At 39.5% G+C, this 22,796-nt stretch overlaps 1 pseudogene; it reads left to right on the top strand.

The window, feature by feature from the left end:
* LOC140000909 (kinesin-like protein KIF27) overlaps nucleotides 1-22,348 on the top strand; it is a 53,077-nt pseudogene extending 30,729 nt beyond the window's left edge.
* The last annotated feature ends 448 nt before the right edge of the window (nucleotides 22,349-22,796 follow it).

Here is a 22,796-nt window from a genome sequence, read left to right as displayed (position 1 = left end):
CTTTACATGAAAACTTGGGAAAACTGAGCTCTTCCTATTCCTTATTATATTGAGTGATAAACCTCGCAGACTTCTCTTTAGTTTTAGTCTTTGTAATTTGTGTGACAGAATGACTGCAAGTGTCTGTGACATCTGTGTTTCTATTTTAGCATCATTTTCAGAGGATGAAAAAGGCATAATCCCACGGGCTATTCAGGAGTTATTTCAGCATATTTCTGAAAACCATAACATCAATTTCCGAGTGAAGGTATCTTATATAGAGGTTTACGAGGAAGAACTTTGAGATTTATTGGAGTTGGAGACCTCTGTGAAAGATTTACATATCTGAGAAGATGAAAACGGAAATACAGGTAGGATTTCAGCTCTAGAACTTCGTGCATTTGATTTCTGTTGTGTGCACAAATTATTGTTTCCATCTCTTGAAAAGAGAGCTTACCGATGACTAATACTAGACGAAGTCACGTTTTCAAAATATCAATTCAGTTTAGCTGATCTGAAGCAGCCTTCATTTGAGATTCCTATGAACAATATCAATGTTCCTCCAGAAGCAGCATCAGGTGGTAAGGTAGTACTGTTACTGTTTCTGCAAATTCAGCATAGAAACACAATTGTGCATGATTATTCAGTTGAATGAATGCTTTAAGATTAAGCCTTTGCTTCTCACTTCAAAGTTATATTTGTTAAGCTACTTATGCTGTAAATATCTGCTTCCATTCCACTAAGAACTATGTTCTTAACATAGGGTGGGAGTCACTTTTACTACAAACTTTCAAAATTTCTGTCTTTTTTTTTTTTTTTAACTGACGAAGTAAGCTTTGAGCTAGGTTTGCTCATACTTTTTTTCTAGATAGCACTAGGTTGCAAATTGCATAAGACGATGTGTAAACACCTAAGTGTATTCTGTGTATTCTGTTTACAATACTGTTTCAAATGGTGTGACAAAATACACCCATATATTCTATTTCTGCAGGTTTCAGATGTGCTGTACTTCATGCTTTCCACATACTGTTTTATTTTATTTAGCTATGTGCTACGACCTTATAATAATGCAGGCTTGTATGCTTCTGTGATTTGTGTTTATAGATTGACTTTTCATAATTGCAGTAAACTTTTACTGAAAAGTTTAAAATTAATGTAATTATTCTGATTTTCTTTTGGTGTTTGAAGTGATTGTTGGTGCTAAGGAATTCCAAGTAGAATGTGCAGATGAAGTGATGAGCCTGTTGGAAAGTGGCAATGCAGCTCGTCACGCAGGCACAACACAAATGAACGAACACTCTAGTCGATCACATGCCATTTTTACTATCAGTATTTGTCAGAAACAATCTGCAGAGTCTCAAAAAAAATAGTGATCCACAGGATTCATCTTGGAAATCAGTCCAGATGATTGCTTCAAAGTTCCATTTTGTGGATTTGGCAGGATCAGAGAGGGTGACAAAGACTGGAAATACCAGTGAAGGATTCAAAGAATCAATTCAAATCAATAGTGGTTTGTTGGCCTTGGGAAATGTCATCAGTGCTCTTGGAGACCCAAAAAGGAAAAGCGTACATATTCCATACAGGGATGCTAAAATCACTCGCATTCTGAAAGACTCCCTAGGAGGGAACACCAAGACTGTCATGATAACATGTATAAGTCCATCCTCATCAGACTTTGATGAATCTTTAAATTCGCTCAAATATGCAAACAGAGCCAAAAACATTAGAAATAAACCAGTTGTCAACTACAACCCTGATCAAGACCGGATTGATGAGATGGAACTTGAAATCAGATTGCTCCGAGAAGCTTTGCAGAACCAACAAGTTGGTAATCAGTGTTGACATGACTTAAATCAAGAAAGAACCCGAATCAGTTTGCTAGAAGAACAGCTCACCCAGCTTCAAGTTCAGTGCTTCAGCTACAGAAACTGTTTGGACGAAGCCTTCCCATTCCTTGTTGATTTGAATGATGATGTTAGCTTAAAAAGCAGGAAGCTCTCACCGTGCAGCAAATTGACACTGGAACTGGCACCATGCAAGAGCCCCATCATATCACAATTCTTCAGCTGAGGAGAGAACTAAAGAACTGCCAGGTATTTCATTCTAAGTTGATTGTTTAGGTACCTATGAACAAATCAGGAAAGCTAATGTGTCTGTCTTGTAGGAGGAGGAGATAGAGTTCCAACAAGTTAGAATTTTATAAAATCAACCTATTTTCATTTTTCACACTGAATTCTGGTAAGCCTGTAGATTGTTACCTCGCAATCGCATACACAAATTCTGGCTTTTCTTGGTTCTCATCATCCTAAATTACAGCTCTGTTATTTATTCTTCATTTTTTTTCTCTGGCTTATTGTAAAGCTCTGCTTCCCAGGTTCAAAACAGTGTAAGAGCTGGGTTTAAACTGAAAGATACCCAGGTAAGCATGCCATCCACAGCTCGGAGGAGATGGTTAGGGAGATGCTAAAATAAACAGGGCAATAAAGGCTCTTGAGCAGCTCTTAAGAGTTGTATTTACTTGAAAGATATAGGTTGTACAGAAAAGATACAGTTGTACAGAAGTATCTGTCTTTAGAATGGTAAGACATAGTGTGTCTATACTTTGCATTTGGCTCCTAAAGGTTTTCTGGAAGGCCAACTACATTTGGAAGTAACCTTCAATCACTATTGGATCACTTACCCAGAAAAACATCTGAAAAAAAATAACATTATAATTTCTTTAATCTTTAGGCTCTTCTTTGAGATGAAAAATGAGGAGGGCCATCCTTATTTTTTTGTTTGAGAAGTGTATTAATATTATGATTGATGCTGAGATTTTACAGCCAAATCTCACAGCACACCGAAGAAAGTAATTGGATTTAAATACCCACTTTGTAAGGTAGTGTTGGTTATGGGTCCATTATTTCCTTTGGGAGAAAGAAACTTGTCAAAACAAAATCAATAGATGAGAAACAGAAGTAAAGAAACGACTGGTGGAAACCACTTTTGAAGGGAGCAGCTGATTCCCCAGAGGGCCATGCTGCCATAGCCACAGGGACCTTGACAGCCTAGAAAGGTGGGCTGACAAGAACCTCATGAAGTTCAGCAAGGGCAAGTTCAGAGTCCTGCACCTGAAGAGGAACAACTGCAGGCACTAGTGCATGCCGGGGGCCACCCTGCTGGAAAGCAGCCCTGCAGAAAAGGAGCTGGGCGTCCTGGTGGCCACCAAGTTGAACATGAGTCAGCCATGTGCCCTTCCTCCTAAGAAGGCTAGTGGTTTTGTTGGCTGCACTAGGCAAAGTGTCACTAACAGGTCAACAGATGCGATCCTTCCGCTCAGTGAGGCCACAGCTGGAGTAGTGTGTCCAGTTGCAGTTGCAAACTGTATTTTGTGGTGCGTTATACACAGCATAGGCAGCCAGTCAAAAGAGGAGTCTCCCACCATATTTAGCATTGATGTGGCCTCACCTTGAGTATCGTGTGCTCAGGGGCACCCCAGTTGAAAAAGGATGTGAAGATAATTGAAAGTGTGAAAAGGAAGGCAACAAAGCTGGTAGAAGGGCTGGAAGGCAGGTCCTATGAGGAGAGACTGAGAACACTTGTGTTGTCCAGTCTGAAGAATAGGAGGCCAAGAGGCGACCTCATGGCTCTCAGCAACTTGCTGAGGAGGGAAGGTGCTGGTCTGTGCTGCTGGTAACTGAGGGAAGAATGCATGGGAATGGCACAAAGCTGTGGGGGATGTCCAGTTCACGCTGGACATCAGGGAAAATTTCTGTACCATGAGGATGGTCAGACACTGGCACCGGCTTCCTAGCGAGCTGTTTGGTGCCCCATGCCTGTCAGTATTCAGGAGGCGTTTGGGCACTGCCCGCAATAACATGCTGTAACTTTAGGTTAGTCCTGAAGTGGTCAGCCAGTTGGACTTGATGATCTTTGTAGGTCCTTTCCAACTTCTCTACTGCATTCTGCTTGATTCTGTTCAGTTCCGGGCTCCCCCATGCAAGAGATTCAGGGACATAATGGAAAAAGTGCAGCAGAGGGCCACAAAGATGCTTAAGGGACTGGAGCACCTCTCCAATGAGGAAAGGCTGAGAGAGATGGGACTGTTCAGTTTGGAGAAGAGGAGGCTCAGTGGGGGATTTTAGCAATGTCTTACAAATACCTGAAGGGAAGGTGCAGTGAACGTGCAGCCAGGACAAAAGGCAGTGGGCACAAGAGCTTCTAGGCTAACATCTGGAAGCACTTGTGTACTGTGTGGTGGCCGTGGCTGTGCACTGGAACAAGTTGCCCAAAGAGGTGGAGTCATCCTCTGAGACCATCAAAAGCCACCTGGACATGGTCCTGGGCATCCTGCTCAAGGTGGCCTTGCTTGAGCCAGGGGTTAAACCAGGTGACCTCCAGAGGTCCTTTCCAGCCTCAGCTGTTCTGTGATTCTATGGTGGGAGAATTTGCCATATATACGTCCCAACTTTGCAGTTCCAATCACATCTTTGAACAACAAATAAATATATGTATGTATTTAATTTTCCAACTTCAAGAATAACAATGCCTGCTTTTCCACTGGCTGAATTTTCCTTTTATTATCTAGCAGGCTCTAGCTATGGATGAGGAAGTATTCATCCAGAAGGATCATGAATTGAAGATATTGCAGAATCAGATAAAGACATTAATACAGGAAAATGAAGAGCAACTGGAATCTTTAAAGAAGGCTGAAGAAACACATAGATTACAGGTATTTTTCCTCTGGCATATATTACATGTATCTATATCGAACCATCCATCCACTATAGGAATGTACTCATGATTTCAAGACAGATCCTTCAGAATTTTTTTGGATGTAAACACCTACCAGTCTTACAAGCACCTTGTTTGAATTAGAGCTGTATTCCCTAATGAGCTGAGATCATCTAGTGGGTGAATCACAGTACTGTGATTCCTGAAGTTTGTGTATCAGCCTAACCGCCACAGCCTTCCTGTATGATATTAAGTGATTCATTCACCCTCTCTTTGCTTCCTGCCTTCCTCCAGATCTGTGTTGTTGCTAAGTTGTTTCAGGACGATTCATGATTTAGGACTTGAAAGGCTTTAAAAGCTTGTTTAGAATCTCAAAAAGACCATCAAGTTCCTACAGAATGCTTTAATTGAAAGGCTGTGTAGAAACATGCTTTGTTATATCTTTATTCAGTGTGAGAGTAAAGTATTGTTGCCTTTTGACTTTTTAAGACAGAATTTCATCCTAGTATTCTGAGAGTTTACTATTACAAGAAGCTGAGTGACACAGTGGAAACACTGCTTGCCTCCTTCCCTCTCTAGATCTTGTATATGCTAATGAAATTGTAATGGGTAGTAAGTGAATAGCATTTCAAGATCCAGGAGACCATATATAGGATAGTTGATAGATCTGACTTTATAGGATGATAGATCTGACCTTTTTTAAAGGGAACAGCATAAACATGGCTAGTTAGTACTCTTCTCCTTTTTCTCCTTTTTTTCCTTATTCTCCTTATTCTCCTTATTCTCCTTTTCCTCCTTATTCTCCTTTTCCTCCTTTTCCTCCTTTTTCCTCTTCTTTGCTGATGGCTTGGGGAGAGTCAATGAATGAAAGGTAAGTACACTGGTCACCATCTTTTCCTTCCCTCTGTAACTTTTTTTCTGTTCTGTCATCTCTGGATAGGCTTTTTTTGTGTGTTTTCCTTTTTTAACCCATACTGCATATTGTCAGCTTATTAGACTGAAATAATCCATGCTTCTAATACACATAGATGCTTATATACGATTATGCTTATAATTGTATCCTATGGAGGATACGAGGCAGATGTTATGAACAGAAACAGTTGTACTGTAGGCAAAAGATCGCAGCTCTCACTTTTACTTAAAAACAGAAAAATCAGTATAATAATTAAATCAAATGCTTGTGTCAAATGGCTTAAAGTTGTATGCACAGGAAAGTGTCGTTTCAATGATACATGACAGAATAAGAACTGTAAAAGTAGCATGTAAATGTTTGTACCCATGTATTTATGTAACAGGTTATGCACTATGGGGTTGTATGTACAAGGGCATAAGGGACAGAGTCTTATAGGGATTAAAAAAAAAAAAAAGTTGCAAGGTGGAGTTGCCCATTACTACTTCCACAATCATAAAATGTATGGTATTGACATATATATTCTTTTTGCTATGACACAGAAATATTATGTATTGTATTCCAACAAAATGTCAATTTGTGGGGCATTGTCTATGTATGGGGAAAGGACTTGCAGTCTAAGAAGATGAGAAAAAAAGAATAAATAAAAAATATATGATTCAAAGTAGGAGAATGCATACTTTAGTTAACTATCTCTAGCTGTTATTCAAATTTCCTGTTGGTAGGCAAGATTTTCGATGTATTCTGAAAGGAACAGAGAAGACTGAAAATTGTATGGTCTTGGCCTTATGGATAAATCAGTTCAGTGAAGATATGTAATTTTGAACAATGCACAGAGATTGCTGTAGGAAAGGCAAGTAAGTTCTTCAAACTAGCATTACCGACAAATTTGAGGCTGGGTAGAAAAGAAAGTAACGGTTGATACAGGGGATCCTGGGGTCACGTCCAATTTTATGAATGTTAATTAATAAAAATAATCTTTCAAGTTGGACCACTCCAAGAGGAAGAGGAAGCCTACATGTATGTACATTTCATTCTTTAAACTCAGACCATGTGCTTCATTTGAACATTTTTCTTGAATTACCGTTTTATTTATCCATGAACACACAAATAAGGCAAGCAAGGGCTGATAAATATGTCATCTACTTCTCACTAGATGTCTAAATCTAGCTGACATAATTTATATAGGACAGGTCCTTTAGAGACAAAAATGTCTCAAAAAAATGATTGGAGTTTGGGGAGAGGTAAGATTCTACCTGTCATGCCAGAGAATTTTCAGTTTGTTGCAGAATTTGCCTGTGCATTGCAGAAGAATTTAGAGTTAGTGAATGATATACAAGAAGACTGACCTTTATAATGAATTTAGAAAGGTATGATGCAAATCTGATGATCAGCAACCGTTTTTGTTTTTGTTTTTTTCATATGAGAATGAAAAAATGGTGGAACAGCAAATCTTTATTGATCAGCTAAAAGAAAAATTAGAGAAGTTTATGGTTGTGAAAACTTGGGACTTCTCAAGTGCTTGTGGAGATGGGCCTGCTGTTACGGCATCTGCAAGAAGGCCATACAGTGTCCCACTCACAAAGAGTCTGCTACACTCGCTTTACCCATCTTCAGGGACAGAGACACGAAAGGTAAGGTCTACCTAAGCATTATATTTTTTTTAACAGTTATTGTTCAATAATTCTATTGGGCGTGACAAATTATGGTGACCTCTTGTCAGCTGCTGTTTAGCTTTGAAGCATTTTAGCATTGAAGACTGAAAAAGTACTTTTGAATGTCTTGCAACACACGCTATGTCCCAGTTGTCCAAAATCTATGGGCTTACATTTTGAATCCCAGAATGGCTGGAGTTTGAAGGGACCTTTAAAAATCATCTAGTCCAACTCTGCCATGGACAGAGACACCTTTCACTAGATCAGGTTGCTCAAAGCCCCATACAAATTGACTTAAAACACAGAATTTATCACAGTCATAAAGCTGTAGTCTTTAGTGATCTTTTTGTGCAATGTTTAACAGTTCAGATAGGAAGCATTCCCAAAATGAATGATTATTCTGTACTGATAAACTGAACATTTTGGGTAATAAGTTGGTAACAGTACCTTCTTTTGCACTTGGGACAAGTGTTCTAAGCAGAACCTTCTCTTGCAAAACCTTCTGGTACACAGGTACTCAGAAATATTATTTAAACACCTGCAATTCTGCATACAAGGTCAGGTAGTGATAGACTTTTAAACTGAAATACTATTGGAATATCAATGAAGAATTACTGAACTATTCCAAGTGTTTTTTTGGTGCTTTTTGGCAGGTGTATACCAGTCCCCCTGCTTTTTCCCTGGCTCGGATGATGGCAGGATTCCGTGCTCGTAGCCAGATGATACTGAGCTACATAGAAGATCAAGATGAAGTCCTTCACTGCCACCTCTCTATCAGAGTGATGAAGAGAAAGAAAATACAGACAGTCAAAAGTAATTTATTTTTTTTTTCTCATTTAGGTAATTTTTTCTTTAACTTTTGTTACAGATAAATATATAGCAAATATAATATTACTGCCTAATCCTACTGTAATGTGAGGCCATTTGTGATACTACTTAAAATAAATTTGCAGGACCAACTAGGCATATTATGAAACTAGTTTAAAAACCACATTTTTTTGATGCGATAAAGATTGCATAATCTTTGTTTTGGGGACATCATCCAACAAGATCAAGCATGGGAAGAAGAAGGTGCAAATGCTTATGTAAGCTTTCTCAGTTTGGCACTCTTCTCTTTAATATCATGTACTTTATATAAAGTTAAAAGAAAAAAAAATCCCTTTGTGTTTAGAATGTATCATGTTTTCCATTCTTTCTTAGGCATTCAATAAACAAAAAATGGACACGAAAACAGGCTTCTCTGTGCTTTCCCTTTGAGCAAAGTGACATGAAATGTCAAGTTGACAAGTCCAGCTTATGTGACAAATCTGTGCCACAGACTGATACAGCCACAGGTAAAATGGAAGTCATGAGAGTAAATTGTGTTAGATATAATACTAGAATATGCAATAATGTCTTTATCACATGTAATTATTTTTCTCATCAAAATGTCTTTATTTGCTACAAATACTTTTTTCATTATAGCTCAACATAAATTTATTTTTTAATTATTTTCCTTTTCCCTTTTCTGAAATTGACATCAGTGACCTTAATGTTTGAGTACTACTTACTAGCGAGAAAGCACTTGACCTACAAATCTAGTACTAGTTCAAGAAAAGGAAACATGCTATTATTTCATCAGAGATGCACTGAAAATGCTTAAATTAAATATGTTTTTTCTCTCTCAGATTAGCATTCATTAGCATTCTTGAAATGCTAATGCATGCTGTCATTTCCATATTTAGACGGCAGGGAAAAGACTCTTTGCAATACTCTCTCTTTTTGGCTCTTTCGCTTCATTTGTAAGAATTCTATACATACTATATTTCAGATCACTGTCTTTTGGCTAAAGAGTGTATTCCTTTTATTCCTTTTTTATTCCTTTTTTTTTTGGTCTCCACATTGTTTTGTTTTCTTTCAAGGTGAAGAAATCAACTGCCTCCAGAAAAGTCATGTTTTTAACATGCAGAAGTTAAAGAATTCAGAGTTGAGACTCACTGAGGCCAAGCAAAAAATGGGAGAACTTGCACTTAACATCAAAATGAAAGAAGAACTTATTAAGGAATTAGTAAGAACAGGTAAGTGACTGAAAAATTGAAATGAAGACATTCAGAAATAAGCAAGAAAAAAGACACAAAACTTCTGAAGACCTGCATATCTTAGTTTTTGGGTAATTTTCTTCTGCGGGAATACTTCTGGTAACTTACAGTTTCCTAACTTCTATGAATTACTTGCTATGAGTGCATTGAAGGCTGCAAATTTTTATTGTGTCCTACTCAGCTGTGATCTGCAGATTTGTTTGTTAAATATTTTTTTGTGTTTTGTAGCTTATTGTGTTTGTCCACCTATAGTGTAATTTTTCATGTATGCTTAGTGCAACTGATCTCTTCATGGACATGTGTTTGTCACCCAGTGTCTGGGATAGGAGAGAAGATACGACACTGTGCTGGGAATGCTTGCATTGCCATCATAGCAGTAGAGAAGCAGGAGTCAGAAGTGGATGAGGGAAAAGGTCAGTGTCCCTGTTAGCCTATATCATTACACACCTGTCCTGATATATATATGCTTGCCAGAAACTTATCATTGTGATGACCCTAAAGATCTGTGCTTACCTGTTTCAATCACACTCTTCTAGTGTGTACATATTCTCCTGAGGCAGTCTTTTGGCATTGAGAAACATTGTGCGCCCCCAGTAACAGTACTTACGGAATCCCAAACAGAGCAAATCAGATTGCCCGAACAGGGCAAATCAGTAGAAACACAATCGAGAATTTTTTGCTGATTACCAAGTTGAAAGCTGAGAAATATGTAGCATATTCTTCTGGGGAACAAACAAACAAACATACAAACAAACAACAAAAAACATAATAATACAGGCAAGCTATTTTGTCAAGGACTGCAGTAGGCAGAAAATTTTCACTTGATGTGGCACTCAGGTGTTACTTTCTTTGGTGACATCAGATGATTTATGAAGAGTTCAGATTTAAGATTCCTTTGTTCATCTATATTTCAGTGTTATAAGGGAGCTGTTTGTTTAGGTTTGGAAAATGTCTCAGAAATTTTTGGTTTAATCAGGATGAAGTAAGTAACGATTCAATTACAGGTTTAAGTGATACATTGCAAATTATTAGCTTGCTGTTTTAAAACTATTTGGATATGATGTCTTTAAGGTAAGGATGCAGAGTGTGTAAGCAGGCAATATTCTTTGAAGATAACTAAACCGGAGCAAGAATCCGAGCAGGCCAAAATGGAACTGGCCGAAACTCAAAAGCAGCTTCAGGAGCTGGAGAATAAGGAGCTGAGAAAGCCAAGCTGCAAAGAGAGTTCCGAAAGAAGATGGATGCAGCTAAGCTGAAAGTGCAGGTATTTCCAATATGACCATTAGGATTTGCAAATTCCTGTCTCAGCATCACCTTTGAAATCCGTACACTCTGCTTGTGAAACTCTCACCAGCTTCACACAATTGAAGCTAGTTGGATTGAAGTAGCCAATGAGAACCTTCACACAGTTATACCCACTACTATTTAACAACTAAGTAGTTAGATAGTTCTGTCTTTGATGATTTTACGAAGGCTCAGAGACCTTAGAGATAATGTGTGATTGTTGTGGCAAAATGTAGCAAGTCTTGCTCACTGTCCTAACTCAGTGAAATAGAGAATTAACCTGAGTCGGGTTTTAGTTTTAAGTTTTCCTGTTGTTAAGCTGAAATTTTCCATGAACATTCAGGCCTTACAGAAGAAGAAGCAAGACACTAAGAATCTGGCTTCTCTATCTAACCAAAGTGAAAAACGAGCAATAGAACTTGAACAGAACGTGGCTCAGATGAAGCATCAGCAGACCCTGCTAGAGAAAAGACTGCGTGAGGAGAGTGAAAAAAAAGAAGCAACTAGAAGCAGAGCTTCAGCGGGACCAGCTACAAATTAAAGTAGGATTCTTTCTGTTTCCTTATGACAAAGAATAAGATCAACCAGTTTGACCTTTGTTTTCCCAAAGGCAATGTACTATACTACCAGATTTTGTCCTTTTAAGTAATTGCTTACTTGACACTGAAGAAATTGTGTATAAGTATTTTCACAGAAATCTTCATTCTTCCTTTCTCTTCAGCTATTTTTTTGAATGTTATTATGTGATGTCTAGCCCTGAGTTGCAATTTTGCATGTAAATTAGTTCAATATTTCTGATTTCATGATTGTGTAGATTCTGTCATTAAATGTGTTTGAAAAACACACTGACTGAGGCAGAAAGAAAGTTTTGTTTGTTTGTTTTTGTTTAGAGGAACTTCAGCTTAAGATGGAACAGCAACAGAAGATTCTTAAAGACAGAGAGATTGCTGCATTTAAAAAGAAGAAAAATAACTCGGTGTGGACTTTACAGAAATCAGAGGTAGCTAATCTATTCCAGATCTGTGTGGACACTGAAAAGAAAGGTGTCTTTATTCACCCCGTGTCATCTTTGTAAAGCGTTTGGAAGAAGAGTATTCCATCCTCCCTCCCCTGTTTTTTTTTTAAATTGTTTTTTTTTTTTTTTTTTTTTTTTTGTAGCAAAAACTGAGACAAGTCAAGAAGCTCTTTAACTGGTTTTGAATGAACGAAAGGAGAGGGCTGTAATGTCTTTGTTTTTTCTATGACTTGTCAAAGGTAGTAATTCAGATAGCTGGAAATTCAACGAGTTTGGTTGTCTGGTAGGCTTGAAGGTGATTCTGATGAGCTCTGTTATAAATGTTGCACGGTTTGTTTGTTTATTTCTTTTCCCATCTGACAAATATGACAGACGGCTATGGTTTTGGTTGTTCATGACAGTGTTAGAATAGTAGGTTTCCTGTGCAACAGTGCTACCTGCATGATTTCAGAACTAGACATTGGAACATGAGAGTTTCATGAGTTAACCAAAGTCTTTAGAGGTGAAAATCAATTTAAAAAACGAAATAAAAGCAACTTCTTAGCCATACCAGCAATATGCCCACTGATAAACCATTGCTTCAGAAGAGACTTATAATAGACTCTGCTAGCAGGATCAGAACTCCCATTTTTTCTTTCTTTCAGCATCGCAGTTTCTCATCACGATGTGTTTTTCCACAAATCTTGGTCTTGGGCAAGAATCATGCAATGAGGATGGGCTAGCTGATTTCTTGTGGTACCTTTCAAACTTAGTTGTTGTCATTCTATATATGACATCTATTTCTATAACTGTTTTTAGGAAAATAATACATTTCCTTAAAAGCATCTGATAAAATTGTTTGCATAAGATGTAGTAATATAACATTGCTGAGCCTCTCCTTAAGTCAGTCCTATTTCTGTATTATCCTGAATCAGGATTCTGTTGATCACTTAATGTTAAGAATTGAAATGTTGATTTCTCACGTTTTATCAGTTACTCTAAAAGAGGAAAAACATAGTCATAAAATTCTGACCCAAATAGTCCTCATTAATGCTCTCTGGATCTCTGTTTAAATTGTAGAAGTTAGAAGAGCAAAAGAAATGGCTGGATGAAGAAATGGAAAGAATTCTTCAACAGCACCAACAGTTAGCGGAACTAGAAGAAGATTTAAAGAAAAGAGAAGCCATTGTAGCTAAAAAAGAAGCATTATTGCAAGAGAAGAGCCTCCTAGAAATCAAGAAACTGAGATCTAGCCAGGTGATTTAAGAAAAAAAAAAAAGAAAGAAAGAAAGAAATTTAACACAATTGTAGAGCTGCCTGAAAAGACTATGGGAGGAGGGCAGCCGGATAACAGAAGAGGTTTAAGCCATGCGACTTGTATCTCTAGCGCTGCCATTACATTATTGTGTGGCTTGATCAAATGAACATTTTAAACATGAATAATAGAATGTAATAACCTTTATTTACATGATATCCCCGAAATTCTAACAACAAAACAAAATCTGACTTCCAAAGTTCTGTTATTGCAGCACATTAAATAACGATATCTAAAAAATTGCTCAATGCCTGCAAAGTAGAGAACATGGCAGAGAAACATTCTGTATTATTTACTTTGGCTACTGAGAAACAGAAATTGAAATGTCATTGTCACCGTAATGACTAACTCATGTAAGATATGTAGAAAACTGCACATTGCTTTTCTTTGTTTTCTTTCATCTTTTGATTAAATAGTAAATTTTATGGTAGCTGTCTACTTAGCCTAAATGGCATCCCTTTACAAGAAGTAGACAGGTCTTCCACTTTAGGATGCGACAGTCTCATGTACATGTTTATGGGGAAGGAGTTTTATATTTACGGTTTCTTTCATTCTTCCTCTTATTTCTTTCTCTCTCTCTCTCTCTTTTTTTTCTTTTTTTAAAGGCTTTAAACAAAGATAGTATGAAATTGTCTACTCGCTTAAGTATGCTGGACCAGGAATTGTGTGATAAAGGTATGCAGCTTCAGGACAGCACTACTGAAGATAAGACAGACATTCTGGAAAAAATTCAGGTTCTTCAGAAGGAAAGGGATCAGCTACTCAGAAGAAGAAATAGTGTGGATGAGAAACTGAAAGAGGGTAACTGAAAAGTGTTGTCAGCTGAAGTAAGTAACTATCTCTGAGATACATCAAAGTTTTAGGCAATGTTGTATAATAAAGTATTCCAATCATGACCTAAAATGTCTCCCAGTATTAGACAGTAGAGAATCAAGGAACTGAGGTTGGGTGTTTTTGTTAACAGCCGACATGAAAATACTGCTATAATGGCACTACTTCCATAACAGTGAACAACATATACTTTCAGAGGAACTTACTTACTTTAGCTAGAGTCCGGACAAATGTCGCTGGCCTAACAATTCTATAATTAGAAATAATGAAACAGGATGTCCATCAATTTATCTTAGGCAGCTATTTTCCTATCAGGACATAGAACAAGGTGAAGTACTCTAATAGTGATGTCCCTTGATTTTTTTTTTCATAGGCTTTTGTGAAAGACCAAACCTCACCTGAAGGCCTCCATATAGTTACAATGAAAATAAGCCATATTGTGGATGTTACACACTTGAATTGATCAGTATAATTAAGTTGAAGATTGAATAAATTGATGTAAAATACACAGATTTGTTTTAGGTCTTGAGAAGCAGCAGTTGGGGCCTATTACTGAGCTGATAGCATGCCAGAAAGAATCCTATTTGCTTCACTCCACAGAATCTTCTGCAATACTTCAGGGCATGAATTTCTGCCACCTTCCTGCACAGATAATGGTCACCAAACTGCTTACAGATCTGATTGGTTCATTAATCGCTAATTAGAAAACTAGTTCAACTGAAAAAGTAATAGAAGTCATCAAATTGTGGGGAGGGGAAAATGGAGGAAGAATAGAATGTAGGCTTTTGTGGTGATGAACCATTTGTTTGAACTCTGGTCTGTGGAAGGGATATCAAGACATTTCCTGCTTGCTCCAAGCAGGTTCTAGATTTGTACTCTTCCTCTTATTTTTCCCATTCCATTCTCTGTACTACTACTAGTTAGTCTTGCTCTTCAATTTAGATTCACCTTTGAGAATGAAGTTAATGTCTTATGCACACAAAGGTTTGTTTTGTACTTTTTTTACAATCTCACTCCTGTGTTTCTGTGTAGGAAGAACATGTCCTTTTGCAGCTGGAAGAAGGAATTGAAGCCCTGGAGGCTGCTATTAATTACAAGAATGAAAGTATTCAGAGTCGCCAGTACTTGCTTAGATCCTCTTCACAGATCCTTTCACAGAGTGAGGATAATGCAATAGGAAAACTAGTTTCCTTGTCTGCTGATGAGCTCAGAGCTATCCTCTTCAAATACTTTAACAAGGTTTGCTTTGGCTAATGATCAATATTTTATCCTATTACCTGTTATTGCACTAAATAGTTAAATGAAATAGTGTCAAGAAGTAAAGTCAATTTAATCCACTTTCCTTGAAAGCCTGCTTAGGTTACTCACATCTGTTGTTAATTTGGATATTTTGCATCTTGACATCAACATAAAAAAGGATGCTTTTCTATTACTTGTTTGTATCTTGTTTTGGTGTCATTAGCTTAAAAGGTGTTGCAACTCTGGAAATTTCCTTGCTCCTTTCCACTGCTTTATGCTGCTAACTTCTCAAGTAGCAACATATTTAAACAGTGGTGTCGTATCGAAATTCTTCCCACCTGCAGTCTTTATTAACCTCAGGATAGTATTTCTTTTTTCCAAATCCATTATAAAATCTTTCTGCAAACAAGCGCTTACCACCATATACTGAAGAATCGTAATGACACCTGGAAACATAAAAAAGAAATGCATTAGGACTTGGTGTCTCTCTTTGCCCATGGGTGAACCTTGGGTGATTTTGTGAACAAGTTGTCTGTGGTACACAAATTGGCAGTTTTCCAGAAACAGGAAAAAAACTCTTGTATCAGTTTAAGTTCTGCACAGGGCATTAAAAAATCCACTAGTCCATGTGATCAAAATCTACAGAGCTCAATTCTGAAGTGTGAACTCGTGTCAGCAGGCAAATCTGTTTCCAGTATAAGCTTACAGCTTATACAGACAATTGCTTTTGTATCCATTCATCTATTAAGCAGAACTGTAAAAGCATTTGTTGAAATGGTTTGATAGAAGTGTATTAGATTGTCTTAGATTGTTGGCCTGCGAGAGTCTGAACGTAAATTACAACTGCAGACTGAAGAACAGGAGATGAAGGTCATAGACCAGGAAAATATAAAACGTGAATTGGAATCTGCACTTGAGCACATCAAGTTGCAGTGTGACAGGCAGCTGATGCTACAACACAGAGAACATGAGAAAAAACTACAGTTGATACTGCATCATTTCAAGGGTGCTTGTTTGTTTTCCAAGGGGAATTGTACAGCAGATATTATCTTTAGTCACTGTTGAGAAATACTGTGTTTCATATGAAAGAAAAAAGAAGATATGAGGTAGAAAGATAACATTTTGGCTGTTACTAATTCTGATGTCGTGTAGGATGCTGATGAACAGACACAAGGTGCTTGTATAAAAGAAAAAAGCTGACCATTTTTAAAAAACGGTCAGAATTGTCACATTTTTATATTCAATTTGTTGACATTGGAAAGGTGAAAGATAGCAATCCCCTTGATCTTTATCCTCTAAATGCTCCTATTAAAATGGAGAATTGGGGTTGGCATGGGCTTTTTGCTCCTCTGTCATACTAGTTTAAATGTACACCATGAAAGCAGAGTGTCAGCAAAATACAGGACATTCTCTAGCTGGGCATCTTGATTTTGGCACAGAGAAGTGAAGTGAAGATTTGATTCTCATACTAGTTTTACTTGCCCTAGAACAAGATGGTGAAGGTATTGCAGAAACCTTGAAAGAGTATGAAGTAAAAGTCCAGCAGCTGGAAAAAGACTTCTTTTATTCTAGAGAAAACCAGCAGAGAGCTGAAGAAGAAATTGAAGGGCTTTTTTGGAGAGTCACCCCATCAACTAATGGCACCTACTAAATGTAAGTACATGATCTTAAAATGCTTTTGTGTTTGTCAGTAGATCATTTGAGGGGTAGCAAACAGACAGAAGTATATCAGATAGACATAAAACTCATATTTTTACTGAACTAACTCTTATCCAGGAAGGTACTACATCTCCCCACACTTGCAAAGGAGAGACAACATCAGTTTGTAATAGAGGCAGTGGTATAACACTGTTCTAAATTCGTGTTTGGTTTTCTGTGGATTCGAGCATAATTTCAGAAGCTACAGTCTCACACTGTTGTGGTTGAGAAAACGGTATTTTATGATCTGAAAGACTCTGAATGGCATTATAATTAACAAATGTGTAATATGCTATGCTTTTAGATGCCAGTATTTTAAACAATCAACTTGATTTTGCTGCCAGCACTTGATTTCATAGAAGTTATTTCTTGGAAGATTGTCAATGAGGAGGTCCATACTTCCAGTTAACTAAAATCATTCTTTATTAAGGTTAAAAGACCTAGATATTTGTAGTAAGAAGATAAGCTTCCTAATGTGATCTATGCTTTGACCAAAAAAAAAAAAAAAAAAAAAAAAGGACCAACAAACAACTATGAAAAGTTTTTTTGATTGTTCCAGGTCCTACTAACCACAACTCAAACTTAAAATGAAGTAGTTCTAGTGTAGAAGCAAAAATGGTTTAATCATTGTCATTATCTTGGTTGTCTTACACCTCACACTGCCACCACCACCACTTCACACGCACAGTGCAGCCTTCTTGGCCCCGTGTTTCGTCTTAAGGCTCAGTGTGACTCATTCTTCCTCTTAACTGATGGTTCTATTTCGTCACACTTGAGGTAGTGCCATGTCTTTGTAACACGTAGATGCTGGTCACATATGCATCTGTTGCTACCAGAGTGAATTGAGGTTTAGCTCTCCAGGCAGGATAATAAGCCTAGAGGTTCATTACTCGAAAGTATGCTGTGACGGTGTGAACATGAATATTGCACAGGTTGGACTGTAAATGAGCATGGGGAAGATTATTCTGTGTCTAATACACAAAGAAGCATGTAGTCCAGGACATGTTTTGCTGTGAGGAAACATCCATCGCAGCCAAACTGTAGCGAAATGTAGAAGGATGAATGTCCCTGTGAATTTCTAACTTTTTCAAATCCATATGTTTGTAACGTTTGTAAGAAGCGCTCAGTATTTTTGTATAATTACCTTTAGTTATCTTTCCTCTGAATATATTTTGGGGCATAATACAATGCAATAAAAAAGTGATGAGCTTTAAAAATAACAAAAATCCCTGTGTACATTAAAGTCACATTCAAAGACTATGTTTTGTGTGTTCTGCTACTGAAATTGCAGACTACTTTTGAAAATACGAAGAATTTCATATTTTACTGTCATGGTTCAGTTGTTTTAAGATTGCCTAAATTGCAAGTTAGAATGGTGAAGCTTGTATTACAAGCAAAGAGCCAGCGGAAAGTAAAAGACACAGTCTTTTACTTCCTTGTCTTTCGGGTCCTTAACATACAATGGTGCTAGCTCAGACCTAGGAATCACCAGTCTTTATCTTGTTCCCTGTCTCAAGTCCCCCCTTTTCTTGAGCCTAAGCAAATTCTTTGGCTTATTACAATCCTTCTTGATTAAAAGTTTTCATTAAATTCTTACCAGTTTTGACTTGGTGCTTGTTTCAGTTACACTTCCAGGTATCATAATCCAGTCCTTCATACAGCACCAAAATGCACATTGTACCACTACACAAGTCAAGACTACTACTCTTAAAAAGAAGATCAGGATTCCTCTAAACGATTGCTTAAGCCAAGAAAAGTTGGGTAACCAAAAAGGTGATTTTGTTGCATAATTCTCAAAAACCCCAGGAGGTGTCATCTTGAATTACCTTATGTAATCACCTTAGACTAATCACCTTATTACCGTAGTCTTTCCCCAAATGTTTTCGTGCTCAGTCTCAATTCCTCCTGCCTCATTTACACACATACAGCAACTAATATTGATTAAAGTGCATCCTTCCCCTTGGGAGGCAAATAAAAGGTCTAGTGCCTAAAACATTGATTTGTTCTAGTTGCTTGCACCAAACTGTAAGATGTTGTTGCAAATATTGGTTTCCGAAATGGGTTAGATCTTCTCCTTTGTCCGGCATTTGGTAAGGCCTGCCATCCAATATCTCCAAAGGGGCTTAGTTTGACCAAGTTTGCTCCTGGGGGATGGATGGAGCCCGTGGTAGGGAGCCATGTGGGAGCAGTGCTTGAGGAGCTGCTGCCTTTGGCAGCCCCTGCAGGCTCACTTCGGGAATCCCGTGTGAGGGATGAAGTTCTGTGTTTTTTGTTTTGTTTTTGTTTTGTTTTGTTTTGTTTTGTTTTGTTTTTCTGAAGAAACCGGGTGTTTAAGAAGGAAATGCAGAGTTGCCTTTGTTTGGCACTCGATGGTCTTGAGGTCTCTTCCAACGTAGACATTCTGTGATTCTGTGAAGTCACAAACGCCAAGGCATCACACTGGCTGGCTCTGCAGCACAGATGCCAGGAGTGCTGTTTGGCATGGCGGCGGCGGCGCGGTGCCCCAGCCCCAGGCCCATCCCAGCCCCAGCGCACGTCGCCCTCCGCTCCCCCATGGAGCCCCCCGCCGCCTCAGCAGCCCCGTGGCGGACGCCCCATGGCAGAGCCGCCCCCGAGGAGAAGGAGCCCGCAGCCCTCTGCCCGCAACGCACCGCACTGCACCAAGCGCCGCGCAACGGCTGCCACCACCGCGGGGGCTCCTGGTGTGAGCGGCAAGCGGTGGCAAGGGGGGGCTGTGCTTCCTGAGTCAAGCTGCTGGACTCCGGCTTGCCTGGGCAATTGCCCATGTTGCTGAGGAGGCAACAGAGCCAAAGCCCTTCGGGCTGAAGATCCAGCACAGCTGGGGAGGCTTTGGCATTTCTGCACAATGCTGCTCAATCCTGCTTGGGAGCCCAGCCTCAGGTGCGGAATGAAGCCAAGCAAGCTCGAGGGAAACTGTGTGCTGGTAAGTTGTCAGTTCTTGCTTTCTTTTTCATTCCTCACGCCTAAGAAAACCTAACTCTTTCAAGCACCTGTTTGAAGACACGGTTTGATGGACTTGATTCTGGGTGTGCTCCTTAAGCTTGTTCGGCAGCTGTTGAACCCCGCTACACTTGCAGGAGACCTATGCTCGAGTTGATGCTTGCTGTGATCAAGCGGTGTTCTTTTGCTCTTCTTTGCTTTGGGGATGGTGGGTGAGGTTGCAAAGAGTTTTCAGGAGGATTCTTCTTTTCCTTTGCAGAATCCCAGACTGCGTATTAGAGCTGCTCTTCATCTCTGCTCGGAAAAGCTTCACGGGCCAAAAGAGAATGGAGATGAGGAAGGCAATGGAGAATGATGAGGACTATTTGCAGTCAGCACGCGTAAGCTTTGTGAAAGAATCAGGTGCATTTCTGTAGTGGTAGAAAGCGTAGCTGGAAAGACTTCCTAAGAACGTCAAGTCCAATTCATTGTTCTCAGTTAGAGCAATCCCGTAGTTTAGACTCCTGATAAGGTATTTGTCTGTAGGCAGCTGCCAACTTGTCCAGCTAATCCAATTCAGCCTGGAAAACAAGCAAGCAAGCAAGCAATCAAAAAGCACAGAAACCTGCAGTTTATGGAGTGCAACTGTCTCCTTTCTAATCTCATGGGTTTCACCAAGTTTTGGGTGACTCCAGGGCTGGCTTGCCAGGGAGACTTTCTTGAATTGCTGGCAGATCAGCCAGAAGGGCAATACAAGGCCCTGGCTAAACACAATCTGTAGGCTGCTTCTAGATCAACAGTTTCCTTGGTTACTCCACAACCTCCACAATCTCCACTTGCTTCGAAGCTGTGAAGATTGCAAGTCCACTTTGTGTTTTTCAGCCACTCTGTGTCAAACGCTAAGAGTTTTCACTGGCTGTTAAAACAGAAAGGACAAAGAGCCCCTCCTCTGGGTCTTCAGAAGGCTCCTAAGATCCCCCAGACTGGCTAAGTAGCGACGCTCTAGTATAGATGCATCTAGATGCAGTAGAGCTAGATGGTGGGAGAGAGGCTCTAGCATGGACGTGACACGCTTTGACAGCATCTTTTCTCTGACAGCAACTTCTGCCTTGGCTCTTCCCATCAAGCCAGAGCAGTTTCTTGGCCTGCACAACCTGCAGACTGACCTCTCGTGTGTATCCGTGCTGGACTGAGGGTAATGTTTGGAACACACACTGATGCTGTATTCACTAGAACTTTGAGAAGAGAGCACAAGAAGCTAACCTGCATACGAGTTTCTTAGGTTTCTGTAGAGAGAGAGAGATGTACATGCATACATATTTACTTCTGTCTTTACTTCTTTCAAGATATCTTTTGTTCTCCAAAATGAATCCTCTGACTGTTACTAACGTATGGGACACACCTTGACACTCTAATGGCATAGAAATACTTTTCAGCTCATCCTTGCTATTGTTTCTGGATTGAAAAAATAATTGTGAATATGATTACCTGCTTGGAATCTTTTTTTTTTTTTTTTTTTTTTTTAGTATATATCTATTCTATTATGAAATCCTATAAAAAGGAGTGAACTCAAGAGGAAAAAAAAAAAAAAGAAAACAATTTTATATCCACTTCTAAATTAGCTCAACAAATGAAACAGTAAAAAATGCACATAATATTTCTTCTATCCCAAGATTTCATGGTACAATAGTTCTTTGCCTAACCCTGCAATAGCCCCATAGGCATTGCAATTGCTTACTTGTGTTCTTCTCCTTTGCTTGTGTTTAGTGTTTGCTTTTCTAATGTTACAACATTGGATTGATTTACCTCTTTAGGTGTCAAGAGAAGAAGGCATTTGCTTCAGAGGACAGTACTTTGATGCTTTCCAGGGCTAATGGCCAAAGTTCTCAAAGCACTTTTTTTTCTTTTTTTTTTTTTTCCCCATCAGTGATTTATACATTTGTCAATCTTTCCATCTTCATTTACAACTCCGAATTTAGGTTTTAGGTGAACAAGAACCCTGAAACCAGCTGAAGCCATATCAGACATGAAGCCATATCAGACATAGTAAGGACATGTGTCTGTGAGGAAGTAATTCAGAGTGATTCTCTGGTGTCCTTTGGACAGCTTTCCTCTGGTCCTCTGCACTAAGCATCCCCAAGGGATATTTCAAAGCTCTCGGAATGATCTGTCATTCTCTCTTCCACTAGAGTCTCCATTAGAAAAGCGTGACTATTCCTTGCCCATGTGGAAAAGAAGTCCTCCTTGCGTTGTTTCTAAGCAAAACCTCTTTCTTGTGTTCTATGGACAGAAACCACTTGGCTAGATAAACTCAATCATTGCAAATGGAAGGAGTGGAACTACTTCAGCACCGTGCTTCGGCTTCTAAACAGAACTGTAATGTAGGTGGGGACGTAGCAAGAGGACATGGCCAAGCCAGGGTGGACTTGAAAGTGCCGTGTCCGAGCCACAGCAAGAAGTCCGTGATTGCCCCTTGGAGACTGCTGCTCACCTAGTAGCACAGCAGCTGGAACGCTTCTGGATACTGCTGATGGATTGCCACGAATCAGGCAGTGACACAAGCTACGAGAACGACGGAAGTGACTGGAAGTGATGCTTCTCCCTGTTCTCCATTGCAATTTGTGAAAGAAAGGAGAAGAGAGGAGAAGAAGAAAGGAGAAGACGGGAGGGAAGGGGAGGGAATGAAGAGAACGGGAGGGAGGGGAGGGAAGGGTAAAAACGAGAATGGGAGGGGAGGGAAGGGCAGGGGAGGGCAGGGGAGTTCTGGGGAGGGCAGGGGAGGGCACGGGAGGGCAGGGGAGGGCAGGGGAGCAGAGTGTAGTGGAGTGTAGGGTAGTGTATGGTAGTGTAGGGTAGTGTAGGGGAGGGGATTGTTTGGTGAGGAGAGTGTAGGGGAGCGTAGGGGAGGAGAGTATAGGGGAGTGTAGGAGAGGAGAGTGGAGGGGAGTGTAGGGAAGGGGAGTGTAGGGGAACAGAGTGAAGGGGAAGGTAGGGGAGGTGTGTGTAGGGGAGTGTAGGGGAACTGAGTGAAGAAGAGGGTAGGGGAGCAGAATGTAGGGGAGGGTAGGGGAGCAGAGTGTAGGAGAGTGTAGGGGAACTGAGTGAAGAAGAGGGTAGGGGAGCAGAGTGTAGGGGAGTGTAGGGGAACTGGGTGAAGAAG

Source organism: Anas platyrhynchos, chromosome 35 (genome assembly GCF_047663525.1).
Source record: "Anas platyrhynchos isolate ZD024472 breed Pekin duck chromosome 35, IASCAAS_PekinDuck_T2T, whole genome shotgun sequence".
Classification (NCBI taxonomy): Eukaryota; Metazoa; Chordata; class Aves; order Anseriformes; family Anatidae; genus Anas; species Anas platyrhynchos.
This window is presented reverse-complemented; position numbering and strand designations above follow the sequence as displayed.